This window comes from Copadichromis virginalis, linkage group LG19 (genome assembly GCF_057382275.1).
Source record: "Copadichromis virginalis isolate Kocher_CV1m ecotype Utaka linkage group LG19, C_Virginalis_male_GT1.1, whole genome shotgun sequence".
Lineage (NCBI taxonomy): Eukaryota > Metazoa > Chordata > Actinopteri > Cichliformes > Cichlidae > Copadichromis > Copadichromis virginalis.
In genome coordinates, this window is record NC_140636.1 from 24,738,053 (window position 1) to 24,758,759 (window position 20,707).

Sequence of the window (20,707 nt, forward strand, 5' to 3'; positions counted from 1 at the left end):
TGGCCTAAGATAATGCAGGAAAAAAACATAAGTAAGACATTGAATATCAAATAATTAGATTTTGAATGTGGAAGACTGTCATTCATCACTTCCTGTGTTCATTCACATTGAGCCAGTGCTGAGAAAAATAAGCAGGTCAAAAGGCAATGATGGTCCTGAAACCTCCCAAAATTAAACACACATCAGTTGAAACAATTGTACTGATCATATGTAGATTATATGCAAACTCAAAATAAACAACACAGTGAGAACATAAATTTGTTTTCTTTGTGGGCATCCACTGAAAATCTGAAGTTAGCAAAAATATGACATAGTATGCTGCTTCGCATCTCAGAAGCAACTGAAGGAAATCTGGATAATGACTGCCCCTGATCTGAGAGTCTGAGCCTTTGTAAGCAAAGAGTCATACACAGCAATAGTGAATATTGTACTTGTGACCTTTGATTGGTGTTTAATGCATGCTTGGGGTTATTAGATATACTTTCTTGCATTTTTTTCTCAAAATATGTGCACATATTTCAACATCTACACATTTATGAGTTTTATTTTGAAAAATCTGAAAAGCAATAGTTTGATTATTTGCATTGGCCTTTATCTTTGTACTCATTGTACCCCAGAGCAGCTTTATGATTGCATTGGCCTTTATCGTTGTACACACTGCACCCATGAAATTCCTCAAATTAAGAATAATAACAATAACTATGATGGGATGTTTGTGTGGGTGTACTTGTGTTCTTTATCTGTCTTTAGGAGCAAAGTTTTGGAGTGGAGAGTTTTTGGAAAAATAAACATCTTTTAGCTTCTTCCTTAGTTTTCACACTCCTTCAGTTGTTAGAATTAGCTTCTATCCATCCATGGATTGCACAAAAGATGGCATATACCCTGGAGAGGTTGCCAGTCTATCATAAGGCTAACAATAGCTTTATAAAGGCTGGTGTTTGTTTATCCTGATGCACACGAGTGTTCAAAGGTATTCTGTCTCATCTTTCCCAACCATACCTAATTTGTGTATTCATTCCTATCATAAAAAGTAATGTAAAAACAATCAGTGACAGGTCTATCAAAAACCATAAAGCCTGTGATGAAAACAGACATAATTCATTAAAAAAACAAATACGTGAATAAGCAAGACTGAAAAAACAGTGAGCTTGATTTAGAGAGAACAAGGTAGATGCAGTTATTTTTCCTGAAAGCAGTTAAGTGAAAGATTAAAGTCATGCGCCTTACCATCACCATTTTCATTTGGGTCAGCCTATAACTGATTTAGGTTATTTTTTAAATAAATACACAAAAGAAAAATGGTATTAAATTTATGTGTGGTTACATGAAAATGGAACTGATTTAAATTTGGAAGCCTAGAATGAAAAAATATATAAATGCATTAAAACATAGAGCGAATACGAGATATAAATGTAGCATGCTGTTGCACAGAATCTACAGAACGCTCTTTTTTTAGTCTGTTTGTTGAGTTTGGTGAGCCACATATGCAGAGCTTTCTTGCATTACCTGCTGGCCAGGGTTAGATTGTAGGCCTCTGATGATAAGAAGCTCCATAAAGTGCTGCAGTAATTCTGAAACAAAAGACACCCTTCCCAATGCATCCCAAGTGTTGTTAAGGTCTGAAAGAAAAACTGAGGCCTTTTGGGTTGGTTAAGGTTAGGGAATGTATTATGTCAGTGAATGAGCCACACAATCATGAGTGTGTGTATGTGTTTGTATGTGTGTGTCAAATAGCCCTGAGGGGAGGATCTTGCTACAGCTTTTATGGGCAAGATGTGGCGTTGCTATGGCAAACAGTGCATCCGTCAAATGAATAACCAGTTGGTCTGTTTGTGCGTGTGCTCTTGCGTCTATCTGTGCATTTGCAGACGCATCACTGCCCTATCTTAAAAGATGTAATAAAGGTTAAGCAGCCTTTCTTTTTGATTTATGCACTCACTCTCTAACTCTCACACACATGCAGTATGCACTGCTGGTGTTTGATATCCACTTAAAGACACTGATGTGGGAATAATATAATTAACTGAAGTAATTTCTTTTTCTGTCTGTGTGTCTCTATCACCCTCCCTTTCTGGCAATATCACGCCATGTTGAGCTGGAGTGAGTAATGTGAGTACATCCAGACTGTAATTGGGTTTATGCACATCCAATTTCAGCCCAAGGACCTGCTGTAGGAGTTCGGCCATGTGCACATGCACACTCTTATTTTTGTCACTCTCCATCTAGGATGTGAGTCTGAAAAGCATAAAAAAAATCTACAAGCCAAAGGTCATTAATGTAGAAGATTTATGCATGTGTGGCCTTGTCACACTTTGTCAACTTTAGAAACTAAGAAGTATCGTAGTCCCTTATCTATAGAGAATACACCCTAGAGTTTATCAGACTGCTTGTCAGCCAAAAAAAAGGATAGAAAAAAGGCTACTCTGGGCTCTGAAGAAAAAATGCCTGTCACTCACTTTTACTTAGGTGTACTGAATAACTCATATTTATTAAAAATAATTATAAGGAAGAAAGGAACTACATAAGGGTTTTGTGATGTAGCCTATTTGAACACAGAAAGGTGTAATGTATAGCTGTAATATTCCAGATGACAACCAGTAAGTGCTTGTAGTTTGTAGAATTTTAAATGGCTTCTTATATGCAATTCTCGCCAGACAAGCCCTTCAAAGTAGTAACTCAACTGGGAAAGAAGCGGGGAGTCTCGCTGCTCCTGTGCGCGTCCCCGTCAGCGATGTGTTGGCGGGGTCCCTCCCTTCTCCCCGCTCGCCCCCGGAGGCTCGTGTCCGCCGCAGCTCGGTGTGTCCGCCAGGGGGCAGCTGTGTCTCGGTCTGAGGCTGCGCCGCTCCCGCTGCATCACAGAGAGGAAAATACCACCAGATGGCGGTTTAGGATTGCTGCTCTTCTCTCAAGGCGCGGTTCCGCTCGCTCGGCCAACTTTCAATATTAAAATACGCACGATATTAAAACGAAAATCGATTTTTTAGTTCGGAAGGTGATAATCGATTTGGCGATGGTCGTTAAAGGTGAGTGTCTTGTGTTTTTGTCGTGTTTTGTGCGGTGGGAAGTGAGACGGAACACAGATTAAAGATGGTGGACACAGACAGGGAACACTGGTTGGTTGGGGGATGGGCGCTAGCGGCTAACGGAGGTGAATGTGCTTTCTCTCTCTTCCTCACTTACATTGTAGCCTAGCGGAGCCGTTAGCTTGCGAGCTAGCCCCAAAAATTTTCGGCAAGACAACTTGATGGAAGGGCAAGTGTGTGCCGCAGCACCGGCCTGTTTTGCCACCGATTTCCACCCGGCGGAGGAGTTTGGCTTGTCAACAAATAAAGAGCCATGCGGTGTGACGTGTTTTCATGGTCTTTGCAAGGCAGGATTCAGAGCATCACCTTCTCTCATTTGCAGAGCCGTATTATGATTGTACAGTATTGCCCTCCTGCCGTGCGCTGCTTTCTTTGCTTTGGTTTGTCACCAGCTCAAACGCTACTTGCCACGTTGTTGTTGACATCGTTGTTATCAACCAATTGGCAGTTTTTCCTTTTGCATACGCACAAGATACACAACGTGAGATATCCCAGTTTCTACTTTTTTCTTTTTCTTTCCCACCCCCTTGTGTCAACATCAGCATGCCTTCAAGTTCCTGGGAGTCGTGGTGACTTTCCAAGCAGCAAAATAAACATGTTGCTTTATTAGTCAGTGACAGCACATGCATGCTTTTCAGTGCAAACATGCAGGACGGACTCCTGCATGTTTTACATAATTATTATGGCGCTTCTTCCCCCCTTTCCTGCCCCCTTCTGTGCGGGAAGCAGGCAACATTGAGCGGGGAAACATGAGTCACATAAGGGGGGGGGGGATGGGCTCCACCAGCTACCCCTACAGGTTTAAACAGGCTTCGGTCCTAGCTTCCCTCCAACACTGACCCCTGTGCAGCTCACCCAGTGCAGTCTAGTTAGGCGATCGGTTATAGTGGGTCAGAGTGCCTGCTGGCAGTTTGCATGAATCTCAGATTGTTGCATAACTGCTTTGTTTACAGTCAACCATGTGATTTCTCATGCAGGCTGTGTTGGTTTGTTATCTGCAGCCTGCTTGCCTTCCATTATCACACTGCAGAAATATACACTACGAACAAATAAAACATGATGGGACCTGGAAAGGGTTTTAGCTGTTAGGCTCTTGACTCATTTTTCACAATAAACCAGTGTAACAAGTATATCATGGTCTGTTGTCATCTGCAGATGTTAGGCTAGTTTTATTTATTTGTCTAAAATCCAAGCACATTCTGGGTAGACATTTTAATAGCAAAACTCCATAATATTGTCTATATATGTGTATTTCATAAAATTGTCATGCATATCGTGCTGTATAGTTATAATAATCAGTCGCTAAAATATCTTATAAATCTTTTTTTTAGGACTAACCAACAAGTGAGTACCTGGGAGATTATTAAACTAGATTTTTATTTGTGGCGGTGGGTGTTCTTTATCATTTTCATGCTGCCACCAGACAAGTGGAATAGGGAAACTACCACTTCTGTAAAAATGTATTTAGGCAATTTATACAAATGTACTACTTGAAATTTTGTGGGGAAATGCAGCTGACGGCTGCATTTATTTGACTCTGTGCTATGACTATATCTGCCTGACTGAAAATCTGTCCCAGCTCTGTTTGTGAAATCCTGAGTACATTCCCAATGAATGTCCTCACAAATTACCTCTTGATTACATTATTAGGTTGCAGTTTTGTGGTAATGTACATTGGGAGCAATTTTCTTTTAGTGAAATGCACATACCAGGGTTTTTCCTGTTTAAGAAAGGTCCATTGGAGTGTGATTTTGTGTGTAAGGTGAATTGGTCAGGACAGTTTTGGGTTTCTTGTTGTTGTTTTTAATGAATGTGCGATACCTTACCTAACATAAGTTGAAGGATTTTCCTGTGATTTATGGCTATTTAATAAACAAAAATGTCTTTTATCATTAAAAAAATGAACTTAAAAATGGTTACACATATTTCTATTACAATCCTAGAGATTTTCCTTCAGAGTGAGGCCCAAACCTGTTTGCCAAAATTAAACACACATGCACACGCATAACCACACACAATCACACTTCCCTGTAAGGCCTCACAGACAAAACATGTTTCAGTGGTATTTGCACTACAGAGTTTGTTTACTTTTCCAGCAGAAGAACCCATATAGGCTGTTGCCTGTTCCTGTACTATCCTAACACACTAAAACACATTGTAGCTGTAGTAGTAGTACAAGAGTGTTCCTAGAACGTAAATAGGAAAAACTGTTCTTATTTGATCCCAAATTACTGGTTAACTTGTATCCACCTTAATGGAATGTGTTTAAATGGTGTAATACTAGACACAGAGGTGCTCTGTTTAATAAAAAGTAAAATTTTAATGTCCATAAAATTGTCATTTCTATTTGCGGAATTCAGTGAGTGCTAAAATATATATCCTTCCCTTTGGCTTCAGAATACAGCAATTCAAAGCTGACACTGGGTGACATTTCTTGAGCATGTCATTGTTTAAACCTTTAAATAACAGAAGATTAAGGGAAATGGTGAATAATCCTTCCTCTGTTCCTCGAAATCGCTTGGCTCTTTGCCCTAGCTAGAAAGCCAAAATAAAAAGGACTTGGATATTAGTTGTAATTAGTATTATGAACACATAATGCTGCTTGTTGTAATTTTTAAATTATGGCAAATGTGTTGCAGAACGATTTTACGTCTACACTGATCTTGACGATAAGATACTGTAATAATTCAAGCATATCAGAGTTTTGTTTTAGACCTTGAATCAAATTGTAAAGAGCAGACCTTGATTTATGTTATGAGCGCTTGATCATTTCTTAGCCAGAGGCTTTCACCACTCAAGTGCAGCGTGCTTTTTGTTAGAGCCATATTCCTATAATGTTACAGCTCAGGGGATTATTTAATGGCTTTGACATTTGTCAGAGCTTATTAAATGGTGACCTTGATTTAAGATGCTGGAAAAAAATGGCACTATCATTGAAAACCAGCTTTCAGTGGTTTGCAAGAGTCAAAAACAAGAAGAAGAAAAACAAGTAGTATTGTCATATGTGCAAACTCTCAGCGATTAGCCATGTAACACCTGAGAAGTGAGAACAGCACTGATTTATCGTTTCACATTCACAACGATGTTTTACTGAAGATAATGGAAGATCTTTTATAGGTGTATTTGGTTCAAAGTTCTGAATGAATTCATCCTATCAGCAATCGCAGAAGTCTTTGTTTTATTACTTTTATTGCTATGGTGATAGTTGACATATTTACTGTAGTAGAATTCCACTGTGCACACGTTACACCTTATTTTTTGAAGCGTAAGTTGTGTCACTGTGGTTGTGCACTATAAGCCCTGCAGCTTGCTCCTGTCAATATGGAATAAACCTTTGGAAAGCTTTTGAAATAGTTTTGTCACTGCTGGTTCGTTGCAGGCGTTCCTTTTGCGGTTTGCTGGATTGTAATTAGCCTCATTGCTGTTGTCAGACCTGTTGACTGTCAAGTAGAATGATGTTCTTTCAAAGCCAAGCTGAATTTATAGCGTTATGGCACAAGGGTGCAGGCAATGTGGGCCTTTTGACTGGTTGGCAATAGACAATGCATATCTGTATTTTCTAAAAAGTAAGTAAGTAAAAAGATGATAAATGTTCAATTTCTAAGTAAAAGTAACAAAATGAGATGCAGACAGAGCAGAGTACACACATAGGATTACCTGTATTAAAAACACTTAGGCTTGCAGAGCAGCACAGGTGACTCCCTTTTAGCTTAGCATGCACCTAACAGTATACACTAGATATATTAGTTGGCCCTTTTTAACTCTATGACTAACTCTAAAAAATTGCAAAATTAACTAAAGTTAGTAAGTTAAAGGGTGGGGTCCATTTGGTTGGAAAAATGCATGCCTGTCAGTTTTCTGTCATGCCACATGGACTTGTCCATACAGACTTCAGTGCACCAACTCTGCTTGCACCCATCAGCCAGACTTTAAATGAGTATAACAGGAATGACTAGTTGGCTCTGAAGTTTCCAGCTGTTCATATCCACAACAGAATATAATTGCCACTGTCACAGGCGGCGAGAGTAGGCGGGGTCATGCAGAGTGCGAAAGGGGAGAGATTTAAAAACTGGCATGGCTTTATAGAGGAACTGCTGTGTGTTTGTGGACATTTGTAGAGGTGGGGGGTATATGCATTTATTCACAAACTTTGACACATCAATTTTCCTTCAAAGATTTATTATGTAATATAGTTTATAAAGTGCTCGTCTGGAAATACTTAACAACCAAGGTCTCTTAGGGAAGTTTCTAGTTTAACCTGATCCAACCCTACACTAGTGTCTTGGCTTAGCATCACTGAGTTCATGGTGGCAACACATGAACTGGCTCTCTGCCTGCTGAGCTCTTAACATTGAGAACAGGAAAAGGAGTGATGTCACGAGTTGCAGTTCAAGACTGTGGCAATTGAATCTGTCCAACCAAGGGATGAAAGAGTTTTCGGTAAGGCAGCGGAATGACCCTCAATGACGGCCACAACGCGACCTGCACACCCAGCCAGTGGGGAAGTTCAAGACTGCAACGACCGGGTTGGCTGGTTAGCAGCAACTGAACTTTGAGGGAAGAGATTATGATTAGAAAACAATCCAGAGGGGAATAAAATAATTGTATTTGATTGTCTGTTAATATACAAAGTCTCCCACCCTAGTAAAGTTTATGTGAGCAATAAAATGTCTGTAATGTCCAAGTCTAATTTCAGCGTGGCTCTGGACATAAGATAGATAAGTAAACAAAGTGAAATCATGTTAATATTTGAATATACCAACTGGACTTAATATGTCAAATGGCACAGTGGGTTTTGTTTTTTGTTATAAAATTACTTACTGGAGTCTGGAAGTAACAGTGAGGAGTCTAAATAGGCTAGAGCATGATCATAAAGAACAACTGTACATCTTTTGTTATGGGTTATGTAATGCAATATACATGGACATGGAATGGCACTGCATCGATTGCCGGTTTGATTACCCATTACACATGCACAAGGAAAAATGTTTTGAAAGGGTCTTGCATTGCATAGTGTTTTCTTCTTGAATGAAATAACAAAGAATTGAGCTGCTGGCTAGGAGTAAGCTTTATTAACATAGAAGTGTGTGCTTGGGCATGCTGATGGCATTTTAAATAAAGATATAGAAGGCCATTAGTCGTTTCAATATTCAGGGAGCTGTAGAGATATCAAAGCCCACACTACAAGTGAGGAAATCTGGAAAAAAAAATTACAAGTCAAAGCACAGAAATATGTAAAGTATGTGTTTGCACTATCAACAAGAAACAAGAGATTTTTTTTGAAGAACTGTTGCTTTTGTTTGTTTGATTTTTAACTATCCTAGCTCACATTAAACCAAGATGTTACAATACCAGTCGATGTATATGTATATTAACCCAGTATTTTTCAGTATTATCTATTCCCTGATATAGTGCGTACAAAGGAATACTAGGCTGAGTATCATTGCTAGACTGTTTGAAAAGGAAAATGGCATGTTTTATAAATAATATAGTAATGCAATCTTGACATAATGATGGGTTTAATGAGATGATGTCAACTCATGAGGTCTTTACCATAAGGCAGCAAAATCTGTATTCAGAATCTATCTGTTAAAAGCTCCTCGGTTGTCAGGGTGAGCACTAATGAGAGGAGATGTGCTTTGCTCTGTGTATGCGTGAGAGAGAGTGTTTGTGTGTGTTTTTGGAGGGTTGTGATCTCTCACTGGTATTACTATATAGTGGCTCAGTGCTTGCTAGCCCGAACAAGCTGATTTTACCTCCTGACATGCAAGCGTGTTTGCTGACACAGCTCAGCTGTTTGGCTGGCACTGGCTGTCAAGAGTCAAGAGCACAGAAAATAGTATAAACCATTTATTTCCAAGAGTCAAGATCTTAATTTTTCTTTTCAGGAAGAAAAATTGTATTCCATCCTGGATCTGAAAGGTTTTCTTTGCAGTGTTTCAACATATATAACATATATTTAGGCTATTTTGACTCCCTGATATGGGACTATTATAGTTACCCTGACAGTGTTTCTACATCAAAGGTTTTTCAGCTGTGTTTTACCGTCATCGATGTCACAGCTTAAGTGATGGAACGACAGGCTGAGTAATAGTTTCCATTTTACTGGCACTACCTGCCTGCGACTTGACGGCTGTTTTTTGAGCTTCAAGTCAGTTTTTCTGATTTTTTATTTTTTTAATTTTTTTATGTATAAGCTATTCAGCTGTTAGCAGCTGTGACTCTGCTAATGTTCTAACAGGGCTAAGGCTTCTGATAGACTCAATTTTCCACTCTTAGTGAATAGTGGAATGTATTATTTTCTCAAATAGGTCACATTTTAATACTCATCTGTATCTTTTGCAGGTGACTCAAATATATTTGTATTCTATGACACTTGGTCTATTGTCGATAAAGGTTTTACAGTGCCGGACGTTGGTTGTTCTTTGTATTTCCTGTTTTAATTTGACATTTTAAATCACCTCAGATTTTCCATTCTGTTTCCTTCCAGACTTTTGTGCTTGGTCTCCCCAACCTTATTCATTTAACCTGTGTTCACATAGCTTGTTACAGTTGTAGCCTTTTTGTTTTTCAGTTTCTGCCCTTCACTCTTAAGTGTATTTTTGCATTAAAGTGTAATTATGCTTGCTACTTCTACTTACCTAATGGATTTAATAAAATTTAAATTGGTAAATAAACTGTAAAATATGAATAACCTTTTACTTTTGATACATAGAAGATTGTAGTAGATCACAAATATCAACTGCATGATTGCTTGCTTCCTTATTTTTCAGTCAAGCTCTATCAGTGATGTGAAAATCCATAGAAACATGAGACAACAACAGCATAACAATGTGCCCCCGAAGTTTCCTCTTGCTGGAGGCATAACAGGTGAAACATTGTTTTATTTCCATCATTTAAAAAAAATATCCAGCAACAAAGTGGGGGTGTTTTTGTCACCTTTTGCACATCTGCAGTAATAGTTTGAGATTATTTCTGTGGGGGCTGTTAAATATTAAAAGTTCATAAACATTAAACAGCTAGATGACATTTTCAATACGGGCCATATTTTGCAGGAGGAGTAAAGAGGAAATCAGTTTAAAACATCATCTAATTTCCCACTCTATCACCTAGAATTACACATTGTTTAAGTAGATGTTTTGGCGTGCGTCATCTGTCTTCTGCTGTTAGGGCAGACGATTTTGTTCCTGTCTGATTGGATTTCTTGCTCTGCTGAAACTGACAGCAGTTCATTTTACATCAGCAATGTAAAGTCGAGCTTTGTGGACTGGAACACCTTATTAAAAACCAAGCCTCTGACAGCCAGCTTGAAGAAATGCCTGCCCACAGCACTTCTTCTCTCTCTGAATGCAGCAGAGAGTTCAAGGTGGCATTAAAAAGTAGTGCAAGCAGTGATTTCTATATGGTGGCTATCTTATGAGTAAATTCCCCAAAATTATAATAAATAACTAATAATATGTAATAAAGAAAAGTTGTAAACATTTGCGTGACCTACCGATGCACAAACAAGCGTATGTTTGCTGGTCTACTAAAAAAGTAGGGCAACACTGTTATGTAATGGAGAAAAACGATATAGAAAACATCACAGTTCATAGTAAATTCTAGGTTAATATATTTGTAACAAGCTGCATATAATTGGAATATATTTTTTAAGAACATTTATTTTGTGCTTCTTTTTCTTCAAAAGAGGCATAGATTGTTTTCACACAAGTTGCTGGTAATCAAATTGCTTTATAAGTGACTGGCTAGTGATAATTAGGCTGTAAAAATAAATGATGCATGTATGAATAATAAATAAATCAACTTTTTAAAAATTAGCTTCCAATTTTATCTTAAAAAACATCACCAGGTTAAGCTATGTTCGTATCCCCCAGGCAGCTGTTTCCACAGCTCAGGGCATAAAAAACAAAAATAAAAAAGAAGAAAAGCTTGCTGCACCGAATAGTCTGCGTTTCTCAGTTCCCTAATCCCTGTGTGAAAAATTTCTTTTAAAGCAATAGCCAGCAGTATAATAAAGAGAAAGTCCTGGATGTGCATAAACATTGATTGAGAGGTGTGAAATGTATCTGCGGCTCCTCCAGGACTGTAGTCCATAAAATGAAAAGAGAGATTATGATGCATTATTGACTCGTTTTGAGGCATTTAGTCTAACCTCTGTTTTGCTTCCTTGCTGTCCGGGACATGAGTAAATTCCCGCCTCGGCCCGGGGGGTATTTGATTTGTTATTTACATTCAGAGCAGTCCGATCTAAATTTGACACCAGACCAGACCTGCAAATCCTTAAGGTGTCATTTATACGACCGAGGTTAACAACCAGCTTCAAGCGAGAGCAAACACCACCTCCTCAGTATCAGCTGCGGAAGTGTTTGTCTCAGCGGTCAGTGCTATTTGTACACAGTCTTACTTAATATTGATTCCCTGGCTTGTGCCAAGTCAATTCTCTGACTGTAGAGGGGGAAATTAAATGGTCACTACAAGACAAGAATTGCAGCAACGTGAACTAATAGAGGGAGCTTTCCTGCAGGGTTGGAAGCTAAAACTAGTTTTAAAACCATGAAAAGTATTTTAGAACTTAAAAGTAAAAAAGTTATGGATTCATCCCTGCTTTAAACTCAACTGAGGCCTATAAAGAATCGAGATGTGACAGAAGATCTACTAATAGACGTTTGTTTGGTTTTGTTCTTAACTCTGCACTCATAATATTGGATTCCCATCTGCTCTGTGTGCTCTGGATTAGGAGCTGCCCTGCCCAATCTAGCTGATTATTTACAGATTATTTACCTGTAAACCTCTTTTTTTTTTTTTTTTTTTTTTTTTTTTTTTTATAAATTTCCCTGCACATTGTCTTCCCAGTGCTGTCCACATACAAACCAAACCATCCAGTTCAGGCTCAGACAAACATTTCATGAACTGTTTCCTTAAACTTTTCAAATTTGTACTTGGACATGCTTGGATTACTTTGTATCAGCCAAAATGTCCAGGTATGGTCAGTGTTTAGCTCAAAACTCAATGTCAGTGAACCCAAAAAAACAACAATAACAAAGATTTTTGAGTATAAAATCTAGTTTTTAATCTTTGCATGTAAATACAATGACAGTATATTTCTGAGTTATTCATTTCTTTGTTGGTAACTTGGTGGTGTTTGAATTCTTAATCTATCCTTATTTAAAAACCACAGATAAGAAAACGTGGCTGTTTTAAGTTCTGAACAGCAAATCTTCACATTTGAGGACAGTATTTGCCAGCTTTGCTTGTTTAAGCATGTAACCTTTCAAAAATATTGCAGAATGTGATTTATCCAGAGGTTCACAACCCTGAGCTCTAGTTCTGATTTACCAGCATGTGTTTTTCAGTACACTTTGATTTTCATCCTGGGCTTCTTGAACAGGATTTACTGGGCGGTCTCCCTTACTTGGCTTTGTGCTCAGAGCCCAATCAGAGCTGCCAACCACTACTAACAGCAATACGTTGTATGGGAAGAGCAGTGTCCTGAGGAGAAATGCAGCTTTTCCTGAAGCGAGAACACAACTAGCAAATGCTTTTAATAAATGTTCATACAGTTATTGACACAGTTATTTTATAAATTCATTCACAAATCACTATATCTACTATAATTGTGGTCATTAGATAAAGAACAGGAAAATATCATATATATATATATATATATATATATATATATATATATATACCGGGTATATATATATGAATGAGAGAGAGAGAGACTTTAAAGCTTTTCAGCTCTAAATCCAAGGGCTCTCTGAATGCATTATTCGTTTTCAAAACCACTGAAAAAACATCAACTGAAAGCCTGCACACTGTTTCTTTAAATAGTTTGTCGATGATTGCCACAAATACCAATGGCACAAAATGAAAAATCATTAGTTCTGCTCTTAGCAGTCATATAAACGAGCTATTGTCCAAATGTTGTCAGTAACGCGTGTCTGCAGTTTGACTTGCTGCCTAATGGACTTGGTGGCAGCACAGATATAAAGTAATGATCTCTTTATTATGTGTTTTCTAAAACACTCCACCGCTAGTAGAGAGAAAGCTTCTGTTCTTTTCTCAGCTAGTCTAAAAACATTATTGAATATACCACTGAGTACGAATCCAGCTAGCTGCTCTTTTCTTTGTGTTTTTGTTTTAAATGTCTATGTCTTGACATTTGTGTCAGACACCTGGCTGAGATTTACATACTCTACCTCCTTGAAGCTCTCTTTTAAATCGGCCATCTGCTTCAGTCAAAGCTCGCTAGCCTCTTCTTCTGAATCACTTAGCTGCAGTCTGTATCTGGGCAGTCATTTTCTCCTCAGCTGCCTGCACGTTATTGCAACATTACAGCATTTTTTTTCTTCCTTTTTTTTTTTTCTTTTTCTTCTTCTTATTTTTTTATTTGCTTTGACACACCTGCCTGCTTAGATTAGCAAGCTTCTCACTCCTGTGAAGTGTTCAACATGCCACTAGGATGATTAGGAAGTAATAATAGTTATCAGAACTAATAGCTTCCATAGGTTGTGTGTGTGTGCATGTGTGTGCATGTGTGTGTGTCCTGCGCCTGTCCTGCTTTTCTTTCCCACTCCATCAGAATATGAAGTATAGACTGTAAATCTGGGCCAAGGTGAGAGAGGGTGCCCAGACAGATGAGAGAAGAACAAATTAGACACTGTGCTCCCCTCCCTCTCCCCCCTCAGCACTGCTGTCACACTGTCTCCTTTTTTTCCCACCTTACCCCCTCCTCCTGTTTGCCCCCTGATCTCCCCCACCCTCTGTCCTCAGTTTCGTGGCTCCATTTTGCGTCCGCTACAACCGAGCAGGCAGCCATTGCACGCACAGAGGGAGAAACATTTATTACCTCTTCTCTGCTTCATCTGTCTCTCTTAAGCTGTTCCACTGCCATGCACCCTCCCCCCTCTTTTTTTTTCTTTTCTTATGATCGGTTTATCCTTTATTCACAGAGGTAGTTCTCAGGAGATTGGGAAAGAAAATCTATTTTTCAGCAGAGATCTTATCAGCGAGTGCTGTTCACACAGCATCCTTCCCCTCCCCTCCTCTTTGCTAGGTTTAATCTTTGTGTGCTGCAGAAAACGAGCATACAGTAGTTTGTGGCAATAACAGATGGCTGTGCATGTGTGTGCTTGGTGACTGTGTCTCTGTGTGTGTGCAGGAACATGACCATGACTTTCTATGTTGGATAATGTCTGGTAATCTCCCGTGTGACATAATCATAATCTGGTTAAACCAGACAGCCACAGTTGGCCTCAAGGCTGTTCCGCATTATAAGGCCATGGCTCCTTGCTCTCAGTATGTATGGAGCCTGGCAGCATGATAAAGTGCAGTTATTGTCCTGGCGTTTCAGCTTGTAGACGTGGCCCACGGGGACCAATTTTGGTTTAAGCTTAAAAGTCCGGGGCTGTTTGGCCATCACTGGAGAAGTTTTAAAGGCTTGGGAGCTGCTGCTTTTGTCTTTATTGTAGCTGAGAGCAATAAAAAAAAATCACTTTTTGTTTACTTCTTTGACACTGTGATTATATGCTGGGCCTTATTCCCACAATCCTTGAGAGAACAAAAGCAGAGAAAAATCAGTAGGTGAGAAACACACTTCTATTCATCACTGTAAATCAAAAGAATCTCAAGGTAGCTGTATTTGTTTAAAAAAAAAAAAAAAAAGAAGATAGTTTTCTAAATCCAATGTACACTACCTGTCCTACAGTATAACAGATATGATTACCAATCCTCTGGTGACACTGTGGAACAGTATAGTCATATGGGACAAAACAAAAATGCTACAAAATTGGTTAAAATTTCATTAAATTTGATTAATCTACTAGTTTTACCTCAAGCACACCCACCTCTGTTAACAATTGTTTGATAATAGTAATGGCTCAAACATCAGCCTAATGTTTTTAAAATTAGGATGTGCTGTGCTTGTCAAATTTATTTGACCATCTGTCATGAAAATAAGAAAACACATGTTGTCAGAAATATGACAAAAATGTGTTTTTAACTGTTTGTACCTAAACTCAGAGAAGTCATAAATTGGTGTCATTTATTGATTTCAAAATGCAAACTCATAGCATACTGTTGAGTGTTAGTGAGGACACACTGTTTAGGTGCCAGCTCACATGAATTAAAAGTGTTGCTTGTACGCGTTGTACATGGTGTCGGCTTTTGCTTTGCTGAAACTACACATTTGTTGTTGGTTATTGGGTACGGCACGTACGGATCATGCAGGTTACTGCCTGCTGTTGTCATCCTTTGTTTATCTTCCTTGTTTTTCTTTTACAAGCATAGTTGTGTCTGGTCTGCCAGCGTACTTCCAGAAGAGTGGCTCTCTGTTTTATTTTCCATCTATCATAATTGTTTCTCGACTTTCGCTCTGGTGTTGTCTTGAATGCCGTGCAAGGTAGTAATTTAAATTGTAGAAAGCCAGCAAATTGGCATATTAAATCAAGGCGCAGCATTACTTTTTAAAAGATGAACTTTGTTTCTCTTTGCACCTCACACAGATAGATGTTTTCTGCTTTTGGTTCCTGTTTGAGGCCAGATTAATTTAGAAAATACCAAGGGAAATAAACGAAAAGTAATAGCTGTTGTAAAGTAGCCACAGTTACTTCAGTGCTTCCACAGTTCTATTTTTAGTGGTGGTAACTGCTACTTTTAATCACAATAAAAATACATAAACCTGGCTCTCTTTATATTTTTCATCTCATGTTTTATTATTAACATAACAGTTGCTGCAGAGTAGCACGTCTTTCTGTTGCTAATAAAGTATTAATCTGCTTTCTCCTTCTTCTGTCATAATTGTTTCTTGACTTTCATCTTGTATTTCACACCTTAAGTGTGAGAAGCTGGCAGACTGGATTAAATTAAGACTTAGCTTTACTTATTACAAGGCGATGATGGCTTTAAGGTCTGTATTTATCACAGAAACTTGCACCTCACACAAAAAAGATCTCATTTGAAATCTGATAATATCATAAATTTAGAAAATACCAAGAGAAATAAAAGATGTTTATAATTTCCCAAAAGTATTTGAGCAAACCCAAACCCCAACTTTGTAACGGATGTTTGCAGAAATGAACAGTGAGCTGCTCTATTGCGATGAGGTACCAGGGTATAGAAGGACTCCTCTATCTGATGCTCACTGAAGCATTTTCAGTAACAAAAAATAACTATTGCTGGGTCTGACAAGTAGAAGAGGTCTGGGCTAACTAAAATATTTAAAGCTGACATGTTTTCCTAATCATGATGTTGCATGGGCTCACTGGCCCTGCAGCTGCAAAGTCTTAAAACTGAGGAGCTTATTCAGAGTTGAACTGTTGACTGGGTGTTGGCCACTCGCCAAAATGTTTTGTACAACAGAAAACACCTCGTATTTACCAGATTTCCTCCAGTGGTTTGTAATTGCAGGCAATATGACGTTCTGTTTAATTATCCATCATACAGTACGTCAGTTACAACCGCTTGTTGCCATTCACAGATGACGCAAGTCGTTCCTGTAAGTGCTTCTCTCTTAATTACATTTGGGCTGTGTCTCAAAGCTTCTCACTGATCGTTGCATGCATTAGTCTTATGACCTTAGCCAATTAATGATTTTCGTCACTGCAGCTACTTGTACAGTGAATCTGCACTTCAAAAAATGCTTGTTTTTGGAATGATTATATACGTATCCTCAGCGAAGTCCAGTGGACTTTGAAGCAAAGTGAGCTAGATCTGCGCTAATGTTATTTTAATGGGTTTTTCATTTACCCACATGTCATCTCTCCTCTAGGATTTATGAAATTTTCCATTATGGTTTTTGCTTAGTGTTTCTGATTAAAAATAAAGACTTCAGCTCCATGATAATGTCTTACTTGATGCAGAAGAATGAAAGATCAGAAAGAGCAAAAAATAAGAAGATAATAACAAGATTAAGCAACTGACAGCTGTGAGAAAACGGGCACTTCCTCATTCTCTTCTCCAACTTAGAATGAAGCTGTCTGACTTGATGCAGGCTATTTGTCTTACATTCACCTGCTGCAGTATACTTGACACGTGCATACTGTAGATGTTTGCAGTGCTTTATGACACCGTCCCAGATCATCTAGGCAATTTGTCTACCTTGTATATTTTCAGGTGCTTGTAGGCAACAGCTTAATCAGCTCAACAGACATCAGGAATTTGTTATAGCCCTTTGGTAAAATCAGCATTTCATCAGTTCATAGTGCTGTATGCACATTTTGCTTAATTTAGCAAAAGTGTACACACATACAGCCAAGCTTGTGAATCACATTTCCTTAGCTCTCAGTATGTTAGGACGCTTGTGTTACTTTGGTGTGCCGTCTGGGGGATTTTCCCATCATTGGATGATCCCTCAGGCCACTAGGTCCACCAAGATTGAAGTTAATTGAATCCATTTAAACCCTGCCTGACTAAAGTAGACCAATATCCTTGAGCAGCCAGCATTCACCCTTGACACTGCTGTAGGACTCTTCAGGGATAAATCACGTATGACTAAAGAGCAGAGATACCTCACTGTGCCACTTTCTCTTTATAGCGTCTGCTGTCATAAAAAGTGGTGTCAAATGTATATTGTAGAGACCACATTCACGCAGAGAGGAGACACTGATGATGGTTTACAGTTAGAGATCACCGCTGAGGTGAATTTATAGGCCACATTCTTGCCCAAATTGAATCCTTTTTTTTTTTTTTTTACAAAATAATTAAACTGCTAAACGGTCGTTGAGCAGAAAATTACTCTATTCCGAAAGCCATGTAGAGATCAGTGCTTTGCAGTCGTTGACAATTTGCATATACATAACAGTCCATTCAGTTTTAATAAGGCAGCATGCCCCACATTATTGTACAGACCAGTTTTGAACATAGTAACAGAAAGAAGTGTAAAAGCAAATCCATTTCAATCCGAGCTCTGTGTAACGGTTGCTCAGAAGATCAGTTGCTATAGTATACTGAAGAAACCAAGTTAAGCTGTTTGTCAGCCTGTTGCATAGTGGTGTGTTCGCTGAGCATTTGGCTGTAATATAAACAGAGAAAAACTCCTCTCCTGCTTCCTTCAGCTGGATTTTCTACTGTAAGGCTTAAACAAGATAGTTGACAGTCTTGTCTTGGCTTTGTCTTGTATACAGCATTTATTGATTCAAGAAGAGCAGTTTCTATTTTAATAGAAATTATGGCTTAAAATACGCCTAAATTGTTTATTAAAGTGATGTTAAATGCACCTTTTTACTTTTGTTTGTTTAGAAGTAGATGTGAGTTTGATTCGTTGAAGGCCACGGTCAAAAACGGAGGTAATAAAAGAGTCTTTTTAATTGGCTTGGTCCACTCTTGTCATCATAAGAGAGTCTAAAAATTGATCTAGAAGTGTCTGTGGTCATCATTTGTCCGGCTTTTTTATTTCATGGAGCTGGAATTATATATATATATATATATATATATATCATTGTTTCTAATATTAGTGGATGAAATTGCTTAATGACACAAAGATTCTGTTTTAATGCTCTTGCCTTCGCTGCTCTCTTACAGCTATAGCAGAGGCATTTTACTCAGGTTCTGGTGCCCTGATAATAGTTCATATTAACTGTTTTACATTTAACTCATAAATAGTATAGCAGTTGAAATGTTAAAAGATGACTGAAAAGTACATCAAAGTACATTTTTGAAAGTACAAGTATGAATGGATTTTTTTAATCAGTAAGGACAAACAGGTTATAAGAAATGTCTAAGCTTTTGCAGAGCTTTCTACTTGTTGGTCAGCCAGGTGTAGTTTTGGAAGCACGAGGAATACCGATTATGTCAGGAGAAATTAAGCCATTATGAACTGATTCAAATGGCATGAGCTGGGAAGTAACCAGAGAGGAACTCTTAACTTCATACTCTGTACCTTTCAAATTGTTGTTTGACATCATTTAATGGCCCGGGCTTAATCTGTGAACACATGTCAACATAAAACGTAAACATTGTGATTGCAATCAGTCAGCTCAACAACCATTTTAAAATGCATTTTGTTGAGCTCCAGTGCCTTAAAGTAATTTCAGCCTAATCTTCATTCAAACATTCACCTCATCTCCAAAATATAAACTGTAACAGTACTTTTTCCATTGCTGCAATCCTGTGGATGTCTTCGTACTTTGACAAGCCACTTACTTTGTTTTGTTTCTTCCAGCTGTATATTTAAAGTGACAGAACCAAGATTTAAAAAAAAAAAAAAGGGGGGGGGGGGTGGTATTATAGGTTTTATCTTAATTAAGGTGAGATTTAAACCCCATTGACTTGCAAAATGCCTTGAATCGCTTTCTGTTCTAATCACTGAATTAACTTAAATTCTGTTCTATTCTACAAATTACCTGTTCTTTCTTTGTTTGCTAGTGATGCTAATCCTATTTGTGAAATTGACATATTTCTCTCATCAGTGGGCCCAGCGAGATGCGAGATGTGTTAATAACCTGCACCTCAATCCCTGAAATATCTCAGAAATTGTAATATTGACCTCGGCCGCTCACTCAACAAGTTGTTCTCCATGCCACATTAAAGCAGTATGTGAATCCTCCAGGACATTCATTTGTGGACTAGTCTCATGAACATATATATATATTTATTTATTTATTTTTGAGCATAGAGACAGAAATAGCATGCAAGGCTGGATTGGTTATATTGGCTATATTATATTGGTTATATTATATATTCAGGCACTGCTCACAGCTCACGAGCAGTGAGCAGTGCCTGACAAGCCAGCCTTTATTTCTTTCATCCTGATGTTAGTAGTAGGAATCCAGTCTTGCTTTTTAAGTCTCATTGTAGCCTAGAGTGTTGGAAACTTGTCACATTATGTCTCTGGAGATAATGGCCAATTATAGCAGACACAGTGCAGGTTTTAGCTGCCAGAAGAATCTCCCAGCAGGGACCACGGTGGCAGTAAGGTGTACGTAACGCTTCTTTAAGTTTTTGGAGAAATATTTAGACTCTCTCAGTTGAGGTAAAAGCAATGATGAACCCAACTGTTAAAAACGGTTTTAAAGGCCCATAAACAATTAAAAGTGTAAAGAAAAACTTTTTTTTTTTTGGTTCTATGAAAATACTTTAAAGGAGCAACGGAGAAAATCATTATCATAGAACAGTTGGTGCATAACAGAAAAGAACCTTTGTATTTAGAGAAGTGTGAGTGCTTCTCAAATTAATATATGGAGCAAAATAGTGCCATATTTCTGTCGTAACATCTGGGTTGACTCGCATTGAAGCCTCAAGTGGCCTTTTGAGGAACTGCATTTTCTGACACATCATTGGCTTCCTTTACTTTTAAGCCCTGGAGGATTCCTACCAGATGTTTATCTGTGTGATAAGTGGAAGCACTTTTTCTTTTAGCTATTTTATGTGAACTTATTTAACATTTACATTTCATTTGTGTGGAAATTTTATACGCAGGTGGTAAAAGTGCTGACATCCACACTGCTGAGTGATCATTGTAACAAGTTATTACAAATCATTACCAGCTACACAGAGACTGGCCTTGCACTCTTTTATGTTGCTGTGGAGAAAACAGTTAAATGGAAGGACAAGTTTTCTCTCTCTCTCAACCCTTGCATGCTGTTCATATGTCATGCTTTCACGTTATGGCCTTTACCAGTTTGGGC

At 38.3% G+C, this 20,707-nt stretch overlaps 1 protein-coding gene across 1 annotated transcript in view; it reads left to right on the top strand.

The window, feature by feature from the left end:
• The first annotated feature begins 2,789 nt into the window (after nucleotides 1-2,789).
• Nucleotides 2,790-20,707, top strand: part of stag1a (STAG1 cohesin complex component a) — a 39,534-nt gene continuing 21,616 nt past the window's right edge. Inside the window, exon 1 of the mRNA XM_085441051.1 lies at nucleotides 2,790-3,023. The gene's annotated coding sequence lies outside the window, so the exon portion shown is untranslated. The remainder of the gene's footprint in view (nucleotides 3,024-20,707) is intronic.